At 44.3% G+C, this 12,046-nt stretch overlaps 1 pseudogene; it reads right to left on the reverse strand.

The window, feature by feature from the left end:
• Positions 1-7,497: 7,497 nt before the first annotated feature.
• On the reverse strand, positions 7,498-11,808 carry LOC101316960 (large ribosomal subunit protein uL30-like; annotated as a pseudogene).
• Between the last annotated feature and the right edge of the window lie 238 nt (positions 11,809-12,046).

The following is a 12,046-nucleotide window of genomic DNA, read 5'->3' on the forward strand; positions in this document are numbered from 1 at the left end:
GCCTGTGTCCTGGATGACATCATTGAACCATTATGTCAAATGGAGATACAAGACTTTTGTTTTCTGAGATAATTAAATGTCTTTGTCTAAACCAAACTGAACGACCTTTGTATACAGATGCATCCTACATGATACATCACATTATAGAAATACCAGAGACCAGCAGTAGATTTTGGAAGGTACAAGGTTGGAAACTTAATTTAGCACTTTTACCAAATTAAACAAAGCTTGAGAAAATGCTTTGCCAAATGTAAACCCAGGAACGTAGGTACAAACTTTCTATTCATTTAGTCAAGAAATATTGATTGAGCCCTGAATGAGTTAGGATTAGGTCTGGCTGTGCAGGATACAAAACCCAAAGTAACAGTAGTTTAAACAAGGAGACACGTTTACTTCTCTCAAGTACCTACAGGCAGCAGAGTGCCAGTATGGCGGTTTCATGATTGTCAGGAACTGAAGCTCATTCCATCTAGCTGTCCTACTATTCTCAAATTGTGATTCCCATTGTCCAATAAGGAAGCAAGAGCTCCAGGAACCATATCAACATTTACCTAATAGAAAAGAGGAAGGAGAGAGACCACATTCCTTCCCTAAGGCCATTACTGGGAAGTTCTCACATCTCATTGGCCAGAGCATAGTCACATGACCACATCTAGCTGCAAGGGAGGCTGGGAAATGAGTCTTTATTCTGGACACCAATGTGTCCTACCATCAATCAGCGTTTCTGCTTTTATAGAAGAGAAGAATGACTACCTGAGGACAAGGGCAGCCTCTGCCACAGGTACCTACCATGTGCCATTTCTGAAACACAAATGTGCAGTTTACTAGTGTGTCAGCTTGCATTAGGAAAAGTGTATTTTTCATTCACTTAAATATTCATTTATTCAACAACGATTGCTTGAGGGCTATTTGTGCAACCTATGAGATATAAGACACTGGTGATAGAAAAACAATCAAAAGGAATTGTTATCCAGCAATAACTCTGGTTGGGGAGTTATCCGGCAATAACTCTGGTTGGGGAGAGCAGTTATGTGGAAAAAGAAAGCTATCACGAATATTTTTTCTTAAAGAAATAATTAGGAGCATGTGCAAAGTTCTAGCTATAAGGAAGCTCACTGTACTTTTCTAAAAGCCCATGAAAAATGGAAAGCAACTAAATATCCAGCTATTGCTAAAATCAATCATGGCACATAATTAACAGCATTGCTATACAACAATACTGTGGTTAGCATTTGCTTCCCATTTACTTTATGCCAGACATTGCAGTAGCTCTTTACATGCATTAACTAAGGTAATCTTCAGCTAAAGTAACTAAATCCTGTGAGATAGATAATTATTGTTCCCCTATTTTACAAATGAGGAAACTGAGGCACAGAAAAGTAACTTGCTCCAGGTCATGCAGCTACGTGGCAGAGCTGGGATTCAAACACAGAATCCAAGCTCTTAATCACTCTTAATTTGTACGTCAGTGACTATTTCACTGAACTCTTATTAGGTATATAGCAGTGTGCTCTAGGTACTTGGGATACCTCCTTCATGAAACTCATATCCTAACTGGGGGGCAGCTGCTCATACAATGAATAATAGATATAACAATCAATTATATGCCTGAGGAAAAGCACACAGGCAGAGGGAACAGCCAGTGCAAAGGCCCTGGGGCAGGAGCACATCTGAGATGTTGGACAATGCAAAGAGGCCAGCATGGCTGATGCAGAGTGAGTCAGGGGGAAGAGTGGTAAAAGTGACCAGACGTTAAGAGGGTTGGGGACCTCCTAGTTCACTGTGAAGACTCTGAGTGGGGTGAGATCCCCTTGGGAATTTTGAGTAAAGGAGGGTTGCCATCCCCCTAAGATTTTAACTGAATCCCTCTGGCTGCAGCGTGAAAACTAGACCGCAGGGGCCAAGCATGGCACCTGGGAGAACAGAGAGTAACACACAGAAAGATGTTCGCATTAGAGGAGTAATTTTCTTAAAAAGTTACACAACAGTATGTACAGACATTGTACTATGGTCATGTGCGCCGTGACCACTGGGGGAAGCTGGGTGAAAGGAACATGGGGCCTCTCTATGCTCTTTGCAATGTCCTGGGAGTTTACAATTATTTCCAAAAAAAAAAAAAAGTATATACAGAAAAATCCCATTTTCTTTAAAAAGTATCTATGCAAAGAGATGACACTGAAATCTTTATCTTAAAAACTGAACACAATGTTTTCTTGTGTATATTTTATAAGTTTTTTTCAATGTTCCCTTACTACTTTTGTAATTTCAAGAAAAAGCTTTTATAAAACCATCTAGACTCATCCAAACTTAAGGGATCACAGACAGTAAGGAAATGAAGTATGAGGGCAGTTCAGGAAAACAATTCTTTCTACAAAGGCTGACCCGGGGCCAAGAGGAAGTGGTTTGACAGATTTGGAGACTGACCTGACCCAATGATGGCACATTTGAACATCATCCGATTTACGGCCACGGCTTTAACACACTGCATCCAACTCCCAGTCATCACATGCCATGCTTGCTTTGGAGGAGGCTGTCACCCCCCTGGTGGTTCCATTTGTCACCAGAAACTGACATGTTTGGATAACACACCAGCCCTCACCATGTTGTCTAGCGCTCCTGGGCACTCTGCCCCCCGTGCCCCCCTCCCCCGCCCCGACATCTCTGTAACGACCTGTCTCTGAGTCTGAGTCGCCCTCCAGCAATGTGAGCTGCTTGAGGGCAGGACCAGGGACTTGCTGGGCCCAGAGTAGGAACTGTGATGCCACCTGTCAAAAGAATGACTCCAAACTTTGCTCGTACAGAAAGTGGCCACTCACTTTCGTCGATTCTGCTTGGTCTCTTAAAGCAGGAACCGCTTTTCAAAAATTCCCCTCAAGGGAATAAATAATAAACATATAAGCTAGAAAAATATGAGACATAGTGCTTTATAGTGAACCTACCAGGTGTCCCTCCAAACCCCAAAAGGAGCCTCAATGCATTATTTAATATCTTTTCAAAAAACAAAGCTCTGGATACAATTTTTTCCTCTCTCCCTCCCTCCCTTCCTCTGTCCCGTCTCTTTTATCTAACAAATATATACAGGTCATCTCCTGTGTTCTAGAACACATGTCAAGCAATGCAGTACAGTGGAGAATAAGAAAGACAGGGTTCTTGCTCTCAGGAAGCTTGCAGGGTAGGAGGCAGTCAGACGTTAAACAAAGGTACAGATAAAACAATTTAACTACCGTGTCAATGAGTTCCAGGAAAGAGACATTCTCAGCACAGAAAGAGGGTTGAGGAGGGGTGGGGGGGGGGGGGCAGTGAAGGCTTCCCAGTAGAGGTAACTTTTTGTTTTCTAGACAAAAATGTTAATATTTATTTCCATACGGAAGTGCTTGGGATACTAGGCTAGGAGACATTTGAAAGAAGTCTGACAATTACTCCAACCAATAATGGCCAAGTTTGAATTTAGGAGCCAATCAGAATAGGAAAAGAAAGAGCAAAGGGCATGCATGGACATAATTACAACAAGAATGAATAGGTCAGGCTTATTTGTATCAGATAAGAGAAGATGGAAGTTGACCTTAATTAACATCATGATAACAGGCCAAGGCCAATTACAGATAAGCACAGAGGACAAAATAAGCAAGAGTGATGTTCTTACAGGTGAATATCTTACAGATGTTCTTACAGGTCCTACATTAATGCTCCACAACACACAGAAAGTTGGAGAGGGTAGTATCTCTTTGTGGTGTGGGGCTATCCCACATACTGAGGACATCTGTCATCCCTGGCCCCGTTCACTAAATGCCAGGGGACAGTCCCTAGTTAGTGTAACAGCCACAAACACCCCACCAATTTCCAGTGCACCCTTGCTTCCTGCCTAGTGTCCCTGGAGTAGCTTAAATGTCACTGCTTTGCCTCCTTAGGGGGCTCCTTCTGTAGACCAGGGCTGGGTAGTGGCCCAAGGATGGGGTTGTGGGGAGGAGCTTAGGGAGGAAAACGGATGAAATGCGGGTGCAAAGACTTGCTAAGGTGTGGGGGGCATTCTGAGCAGGTGACAGCAAGCACATTTCACAGTGGGGAGGGGGTTCACATTGATCCCACAGGACAGCCTCCTCTTAGAATATGTGTGCCACACCCATCCTCCCTGGGACCCTGGGCTGTGAACCCCAAGCAGTGGACACTGGGTCTGCAGAGGGAGAACCTGAAGGCGGAGCCCACGATGGGTAAAGGGCACATGGTCGAAAAGACTGTAGTCAGGAGGTCAGTACATCCAAAAGGCCCCCATCCAAAAGGGGCCTCCGTTTCCTAGGGCAGGGTCTCTCGATCTTGGCACTGTTGGCATTTGGGGCTGGATTGTTCTCTGGGGTAGGAGCCGTCCTGAGCACTGTGGGATGTTGAGCGTGGGCATCCCTGACTTCTCCCCACTAGATGCTGTTAGCACGTCCCAGGTGTGACAATCAAAAATGTCTCCAGACATTGCCAAATGCCCCTTGGGGGGCAAAACTGCCCCCAGTTGAGAACTGCAGACTTGGACCAAATAATTTTTTGGCTGAAAGATGAGTTTGTCTTCCCAGAGGCCAGTAGAGTTGCTTATGGGCAATGGACTCCACAAAGTGATGGAATCACGCCCTCATCCTTCAGCTAGCGGATGTAGGACCCAAGCTGCTCCAGTGTGTCCCTTTCAGAGATCTCCAGGATTAAAAGGACACTGGGGTGAAGGCTGGGCTGGGGGAGGGTGTCAGAAAATGGATTTGTGGAGGTGAGCTGGGCCCAGGTCATTGGACTTTATTCAAGGGACGTGGTTAGGTTTTAAACTTATTTATTCATGGCTGCATTGGGTCTTTGTTGCTGCGCGCGGGCTTTCTCTAGTTGTGGTGAGGGGGGGGTCTACTCTTTGTTGCGGTGCGTGGGCTTCTCATTGCAGTGGCTTCTCTTGTTGCAGAGCACAGGCTCTAGGCACGCGGGCTTCAGTAGTTGCGTCTCACGGGCTCTAAAGCACAGGTTCAGTAGTTGTGGCGCACGGGCTTAGTTGCTCCGCGGCATGTGGGATCTTCCCGGACCGGGGCTCAAACCCGCGTCCCCTGAACTGGCAGGCGGATTCGCAACCACTGCGCCACCAGGGAAGTCCCATGGTTAGGGTTTTATTTGTTTGTTTGTTTGTAATTCTGCTGTGATGGAAATCCTCTGATTTCATTTTAAAAGCTCGCTCTGGCTGTTGGGTAGAGAACACAATGTTTGAGTCAGAAATAGAAGCAGAGACCAGTGAGGACTGCCTGCTGGCTGCCAGGTGGGAGATGACGGGGACCGGGGCTTGGATTCAGCTGTGGTGGTAGAGGTGGAGAGAGGCAGATGGGTTCAGAGTCCAGGATGATGGCTGTGATGTTGAACCAGGCGGACTGGGTGAGGAGAAGAATCACTTCTAGCAGCTTGGTTTTAGCCTCGATTGGCGATACCCTAACATGAGATGGGGAAGACTGAGAGGAACAGGTAGGCCTGGGGTGAGGGAGGCAATGTGGAAACCAACAGGACCATTTTCTTTCATTTATTTTCTTAAATTTTGTTCTCAGCCAGAACCCTAATCTCCCTGAGCATCAGTTTCCTCAACTGTGAAATGAAGAGGAGAAAGCCTACCTCACAGGGATGCTGTGCCCACTAGGGTCTTTTCAGCTGCAAGTAACCATGGCTTAAATGCTAAGGATATTTAATGATCTCACATAACAAGACGTCTTGGAGGTAGGTGGTTCTGGGTGGGTTTGGTGGCTCAGCAAAGCCACCAGGATTCAGGGTCTCTCCATCCTTTTGCTGTCTCTCCTCTTGCACTGGTTTTCCATCTTCGGACTTGTTGCCACGTGGTTGCCAGAAGCTGCTATAGCCATCACATCCTCACTCAGTCCCACACAAAGATAGGAACAAGTAGCGTAAACAGAGAGGCTGTCTTCCAGTATTGAATGTCCCTGGCCACACTGACTGTATCAAAGGTGGGCCCATGACCCATCCCAGGCCATTCAGAAAAAGCAAAATGGAATTCTTGTTTAGAACTCCTGATCTAACCCTGAGGATATACCCTCTTGGTGTTGGACTGGAAGCTGGGAGGATGTAAGCCTGCAGCTCCTTAGGATCCCGCACATACAGCCTGCCTAAGAGGAAGGCAGGGCCTGTGGGACAGTATCCGAGCACCTGGATGCAGCCATGCCTGAAGCGAGACCAGACAGCAATTGCCTTTTCAGTTACGTAATCCAGTATATTTCCTATTTTAAGCCTATGTGAGCTAGGTTTCTCTCACAGTTGAAGGAGACTTGACTGATGTAGCTTGCAATAAGAGTTTTTTCCTTCAATTCTAGGGTCTCTAGAGCTAAACAAGTATTTGAAAGTCTTAGTCAATGCAGGCTACTACAACAAAAATACCATACACTGAGTGGCTTAAAAAATAAACATTTCTCACAGTTCTAGAGGCTGGATATCCAAGATCCAGGTGCTGGCTGATGTGGTGTCTGGTGAGGGCCCACTTCCTGGTTTGCAGATGGTTGTCTGTCTTCTCACTGTATCCTCATATTCTCTCTTTGGACCACAGCGAGGGGAAGCAAGCTCTCTGGTGTCTCTTCTTACCAGGGATTGAACCCGCACCCTTGGCACTGAAAGAGTCCTAACCACTGGATGGCCAGGGAATTCCCTGCCCTACCTCCTAATACTATCACATTGGGGGTTAGGATTTCAACATACGAATTTTGGGGGGGACACAAACATTCAGTCTATAACAATGACTTATCTTAGTAAATACAAAGCTTTCCACAAAAGTTAGTTTAAAATAATAATAATAAAAAATTCTAGAGCAGCTTTTTAATCTGGGGTGCAGTGCAGAGGAGTCTTTCTTTTTTTTTTTTTTTTTTTTTTGCGTTATGTGGGCCTCTCACTGTCGTGGCCTCTCTCGTTGCAGAGCACAGGCTCCGGACGTGCTGGCTCAGCGGCCATGGCTTATGGGCCTAGCCGCTCCGCGGCATGTGGGATCTTCCCGGACCGGAGCACGAACCCGTGTCCCCTGCATCGGCAGGCGGACTCTCAACCACTGCGCCACCAGGGAAGCCCCAGAGGAGTCTTTCTTAATTCAGATGGTGCGGGTGGTATTCAGGCGGTTGCTACATTATGCTTTTGTATTTACAAATAATCATTGTGGCATTGTTATTACAGAAAAGAGTAGAACCATGTAAATGGCAGTAAGTTGGTCAATGGTTAAAAACATTAAGTACAGCTGTATACTGAAATACCAGGCAGCTATTTCAAAAAATGTGGTAGGTAGCTTTCTCTAATACTGATGATACGGGTCGATGTCCAAGATGCATATATAAGTGGAAAAAGCAGATAAAAATCAGTGTGTCTAATATGCTTCATTTGTAGCAACCAATAAAAAAGACAGTGTGAAAACCTTTGCCTGTGAATGTATACAAATCCCCAGGAAGATAAACAAGAAACTCACAGTGGTGCCCGAGATGGGACGGGAATCGGTGCTTGCAGAAAAAGAGGAGCAAATGTTTTTATTGCACAGCCCTTTGTACCTTTTGAATATTCAATCCCGCGAATGGACTACCTCTTTTAAATAAATAAATCACATACATGCAAATGACAGAAACCGACAAGCAGAAATCGCAGACACCAAAACAACACAGGATTATCTAAGGTATCCTGACCCAACAACATTGAAACATTGGCTTGGAATCTGGCTCAGACTTTAAGTCAGGTTAGGGAATTAGGCCTTCCTAACAGAATCCACTTAAGGAATATAATGCCTTCCACGGATCTGGTGTTGGCCCCGATATTCCAGAATCAATGCTGAGCTCTGCTCTGAGTTTCACCATCATGAAGGTGTGCAAAAGACAGACACATCCCAATGTCTCTGTGGCCTTCCCTGGGTGTTGGTAGTCACAATGATTTGTTTTGTTCCTTTGTGCCTTTTTAAAAAAAATAAATTTTTGTGCTGCCTATTTGGTAAAGAACAGTGGGAAAAATGAACGTTGTTTAGAATTAATGTAATGACGAATAAATTCCCATAAGAAAACCCAGAAAATGTCTTTAAACTCAGCGAAAAAATAAAAAGAGACTTCCGCCTGGCTCTTGAGACTGTAAGACGTCTTTTCTTTCTTAGAAATATTAAGCTCCCAACAAGTAGATTAAAAACTTTACCCTCCAGGGCTTCCCTGGTGGCGCAGTGGTTGAGAGTCCGCCTGCCGATGCAGGGGACACGGATTCGTGCCCCGGTCCGGGAATATTCCACACGCCGCGGAGCGGCTGCGACCGTGAGCCATGGCCGCTGAGCCTGCGCGTCCGGAGCCTGTGCTCCACAACGGGAGAGGCCACAACAGTGAGAGGCCCGCGTACCGCAAAAAAAAAAAAAAAAACAAAAAACTTTACCCTCCATTAAATCCTAAAACAGAGAAAGTGAATGATCCATCTCCCCAGTCTCCCCAGTGTCATGTTTCCGGACGGGACAATGATTATGAATGTCTCTTGGATCTGACGCTCCATTAAGTCCTGTTAGGAAGAATACTTTCCAGCTCCAAGACACAATTAATATCTTACTGGCCATGGCATTCTTGAATAGATGACTGGGATTTTAATTACACTCAAGCAGAAAGTAATACTTTCTAGGGCTGGGTAAAAACACTCTTCGGAAGTAAAGTTGGGGGCCATAAAGACTGGGGATTACTTTAGCTAGTCATTTGTAACAGGTAAATGGTTGTGTTTTAACTTCCTGGAGTTAGGGCTGGAGAAGCAGAAGAGGATATTTTAGGAGGAGGAAGGAGAGTCCAGCTGAGGGAGGTGAAGGTCTTTAAGAATTTTTCCATGGTTGAGAATTCATAAAAAACAAGAGTATTGATTATAAGAAGGACAGAACTTCAGGATTAACATTTCTACAAATCTGTAAGTTATCCACTCATGTTGTTTACCCAGTGCATTAATCGTTACTATAGGAAATGCAAGCATCTCCCCAAAAGCTGGTGAGATGAAGAACTGGAAAACAGTCACCAGATGACTTGCACAGTCTAACACAGTGGTTCTTTTTTTTCTGGCCTCACCATGCAGCTTGCAAGATCTCAGTTCCCCGACCAGGGATTGAACCCGTGCCCTCGGCAGTAAAAGCATGGAGTCCTAACCACTGGACTGCCAGGGAATTCCCTAGCCCAGTGGTTCTTAAGCAGGGATGATCTTAAGCAGGGGATATCTCACACTGTCTGGAGATATTTTTGGTTATCACAGCTCGGGGGGGCGGTGGGTACCTCTGGCATTTAGTGGTCCAGGGATGCTGCTAAACCTATATGCTTTTTGTTATACTAAGTACACCATTTAATTTAATTTATTTATTTAATTTCAATTTGAAAGCAGTCACTGTTTATTAACTGACCAGATTACAAAAATAATCATGGTAGATACCTTAGTTCATCCTTCTAATAAGCCGGTTGATCTGGTCTTCCCTGTTGCCAGCATTTCCACCTTCTACAAAATGGGTGGTCTTTTCCTTCATTCCACCTCGTGGAGAAGACAATTTGAAGGGCCACAGGAAGTTGTTTGCTTCTTTGAAACGTTTTCCAACAGTATAGATCTCATGAATCAGATCCTCCATGCAGATAATACTGTATTTGCCAAGAGGTAGAGCAATCAACGCATTATCTGTTAGAGCAATTCGCTTCTTGGTGATTTTGCCATAATCACGCTTGTAGATCAGTTCATTTACTGACTTCAGGTTGGGGTACTCCCACGCAATGTACGGTTCCACAATTCTCAGCATGTTCACTGAAGCCTTGTTGAGCTTCACAAAGGTGCCATTGAAGATCTGATGGAGGCGAAGAAGCTGTACACCTGTCGAACCTTTGGGCTCACACCACTGATACCTCTGATCCTGATGACAAATGCCAATTTGGGTTCAGTGGGTACGTAGAAGTTGCTGGCTTTTCTCGCCATCCTAGCCATTCGAATTTCAGTTCTTATGTACACCATTTTATACCTGGACTTCCTTATTTACTATATCTTCAAGTTTGTTCCATATCAGGATGGAGCACACTATATTATTTATGTATGTTATAAATACATATTTTGTATGTTACAATTATGCAAGAAAACCCACTTATTGTCTTCTCTTTTAATGTATCCATCTCACTAATTGCTTTATATAATTAAACTTTTTTCCGTAGAGCACCACCTTTTCCTTGAAAATCCATTTCTCAAACACCGGATGCTACATTTGGTTGCCAGGTCACATCACACAAAAAGAAATCTTGGAAGAACTACACTTAATTAGTTCTCTATTTTAAAAACGTGCACGCCTCCTTTCCTCCCTCACTGGCGTTGGTAACGTATCTAGAAATGGCTGGATGGACCTGGCGAGACCCCCAGGTAAACTGAGTGTCCTAGAGGGCACGTTGGCCTCCTCAAGTTACTGGTCACTGCTAATTAGTTTAGAGAGTATAAACCCTTCATATTCTCAAATTCCTTTTTCAAAGAAACAGGAGGCTTAAGTCGCCACAGATGTGAATGATGTCATGAAGAGGGACTTCAGGAGGTGCGGTCGAAACCGTCTGAAGCTCGCGAGGCAACGCAAAGCCACCGGCGTGGCCCTCTGCTAATAGAATTTAGCCAGGACAAGAGCCATCCAGCTTGTTCCACCAGGAGCTCAGTGCCTCTAATAGATTCTGAAAAAACATGCCTTTTGTTGTTTCAGTTCGGGCTTAAGAAAAAAGAGAGTGAAAAATAAAGTTGGAAATACATCTTTTGTTGGAAATTTGACCAGTATATTATCATAGGGTATTTTCCTTACTGCGATAAAAGCGGGGATTTCGTAAAACTTATTTTGTGTAATTCCCTTCATTGCTTTCCTGGCTAAATATTCGCTATATATGTTCATTCCACAAAAAATGTATGGGGGGGTCTACTTTGTGCCTGGCATGCTTCCCGGACTGGTGATATAGGATGAAGAAGGCAAACAAACAAAAAATCAAGCGTTACAAAACATATTCCATGGAAAGGAAAGACTATGAGCCCACCCACTCCAGAGACCATGGGTTTCTCCAGCGTTTTTCCTTCCACGCCTAGGCTAACATATAATATTTTACCGTGATGGGAATTTCTTGTACGGATATGTATATACTTACACAGACATACAGATATTCACAGTTACATCTGTGAGGGGAGTAAAAATCTCCCAAATAAGTGATTTTAAAAATATTCCTGTTCATCTTTAATCTGCACACAGATTAAAATTGCTGACGCTCTGAACCATATTCTACATTGAAAAGAATTTTCTGCCTTTGATGGTGGGTCAATGTCGTCACGTTTATAGGAATAAAAATGACAGCGATTACAACCATCCTCATAGAAGTGAAAATGCTCCATTACTGAGGTCTGGCTGCATGACAGATACACTATGAAGCATGTTTATAATGTACTGCATTTGGGCTGGCTCTGGAGCAGCCCTGGGAGGCTGGGTGAGATCCAGCCCCAGGTGGAGATGAGCACGGGAGGGGGAGGGGGTGCCGGTAGGGGGGGAGGGGCTCAGAGCAAGTACTTAGCAGCTCCCAGCACAGATCTGCTTGGCTTCTAAGCGCCACATTTCCCACTCTAATACCATCTGAGCAAGCAAACAAGCATCCAGAAAACCTGTAAATCGACACGTAGAAAACTAGGCTGTTGTTTGTCATTTTGATGGAGCAAGCGCACTAGAGAAAAGCAGGACTTCGAAGTCTCTCATTCTGTCACTAGAGGGTGACTCTAGGTGAGTCGAGTCCCCTCACCTGGATACGAAATGAGATGAATATTCAGAACATGGATCCCAAAGGGGTCCTATCCTATGAGGATTAAGCCAGACAGTGCATGTTAAAAAATAGAAGAAAAAAAATCTGTAAATTGTAAAGTGCTTTCCAAATCTTAATTATCCTGTTTTTTTTTTTTTTGGTGAGATTGTCTCATTTTATTTTGTATTGACATGCAATTCACCTAACATGAAATTAACTGTTTTAAAGTGTATAATTAAGAGGCAGAGCTCACTCGTGATGTTGTGCAACCATCAAACTATACT

This window comes from Tursiops truncatus, chromosome 15 (assembly GCF_011762595.2).
Source record: "Tursiops truncatus isolate mTurTru1 chromosome 15, mTurTru1.mat.Y, whole genome shotgun sequence".
NCBI lineage: Eukaryota > Metazoa > Chordata > Mammalia > Artiodactyla > Delphinidae > Tursiops > Tursiops truncatus.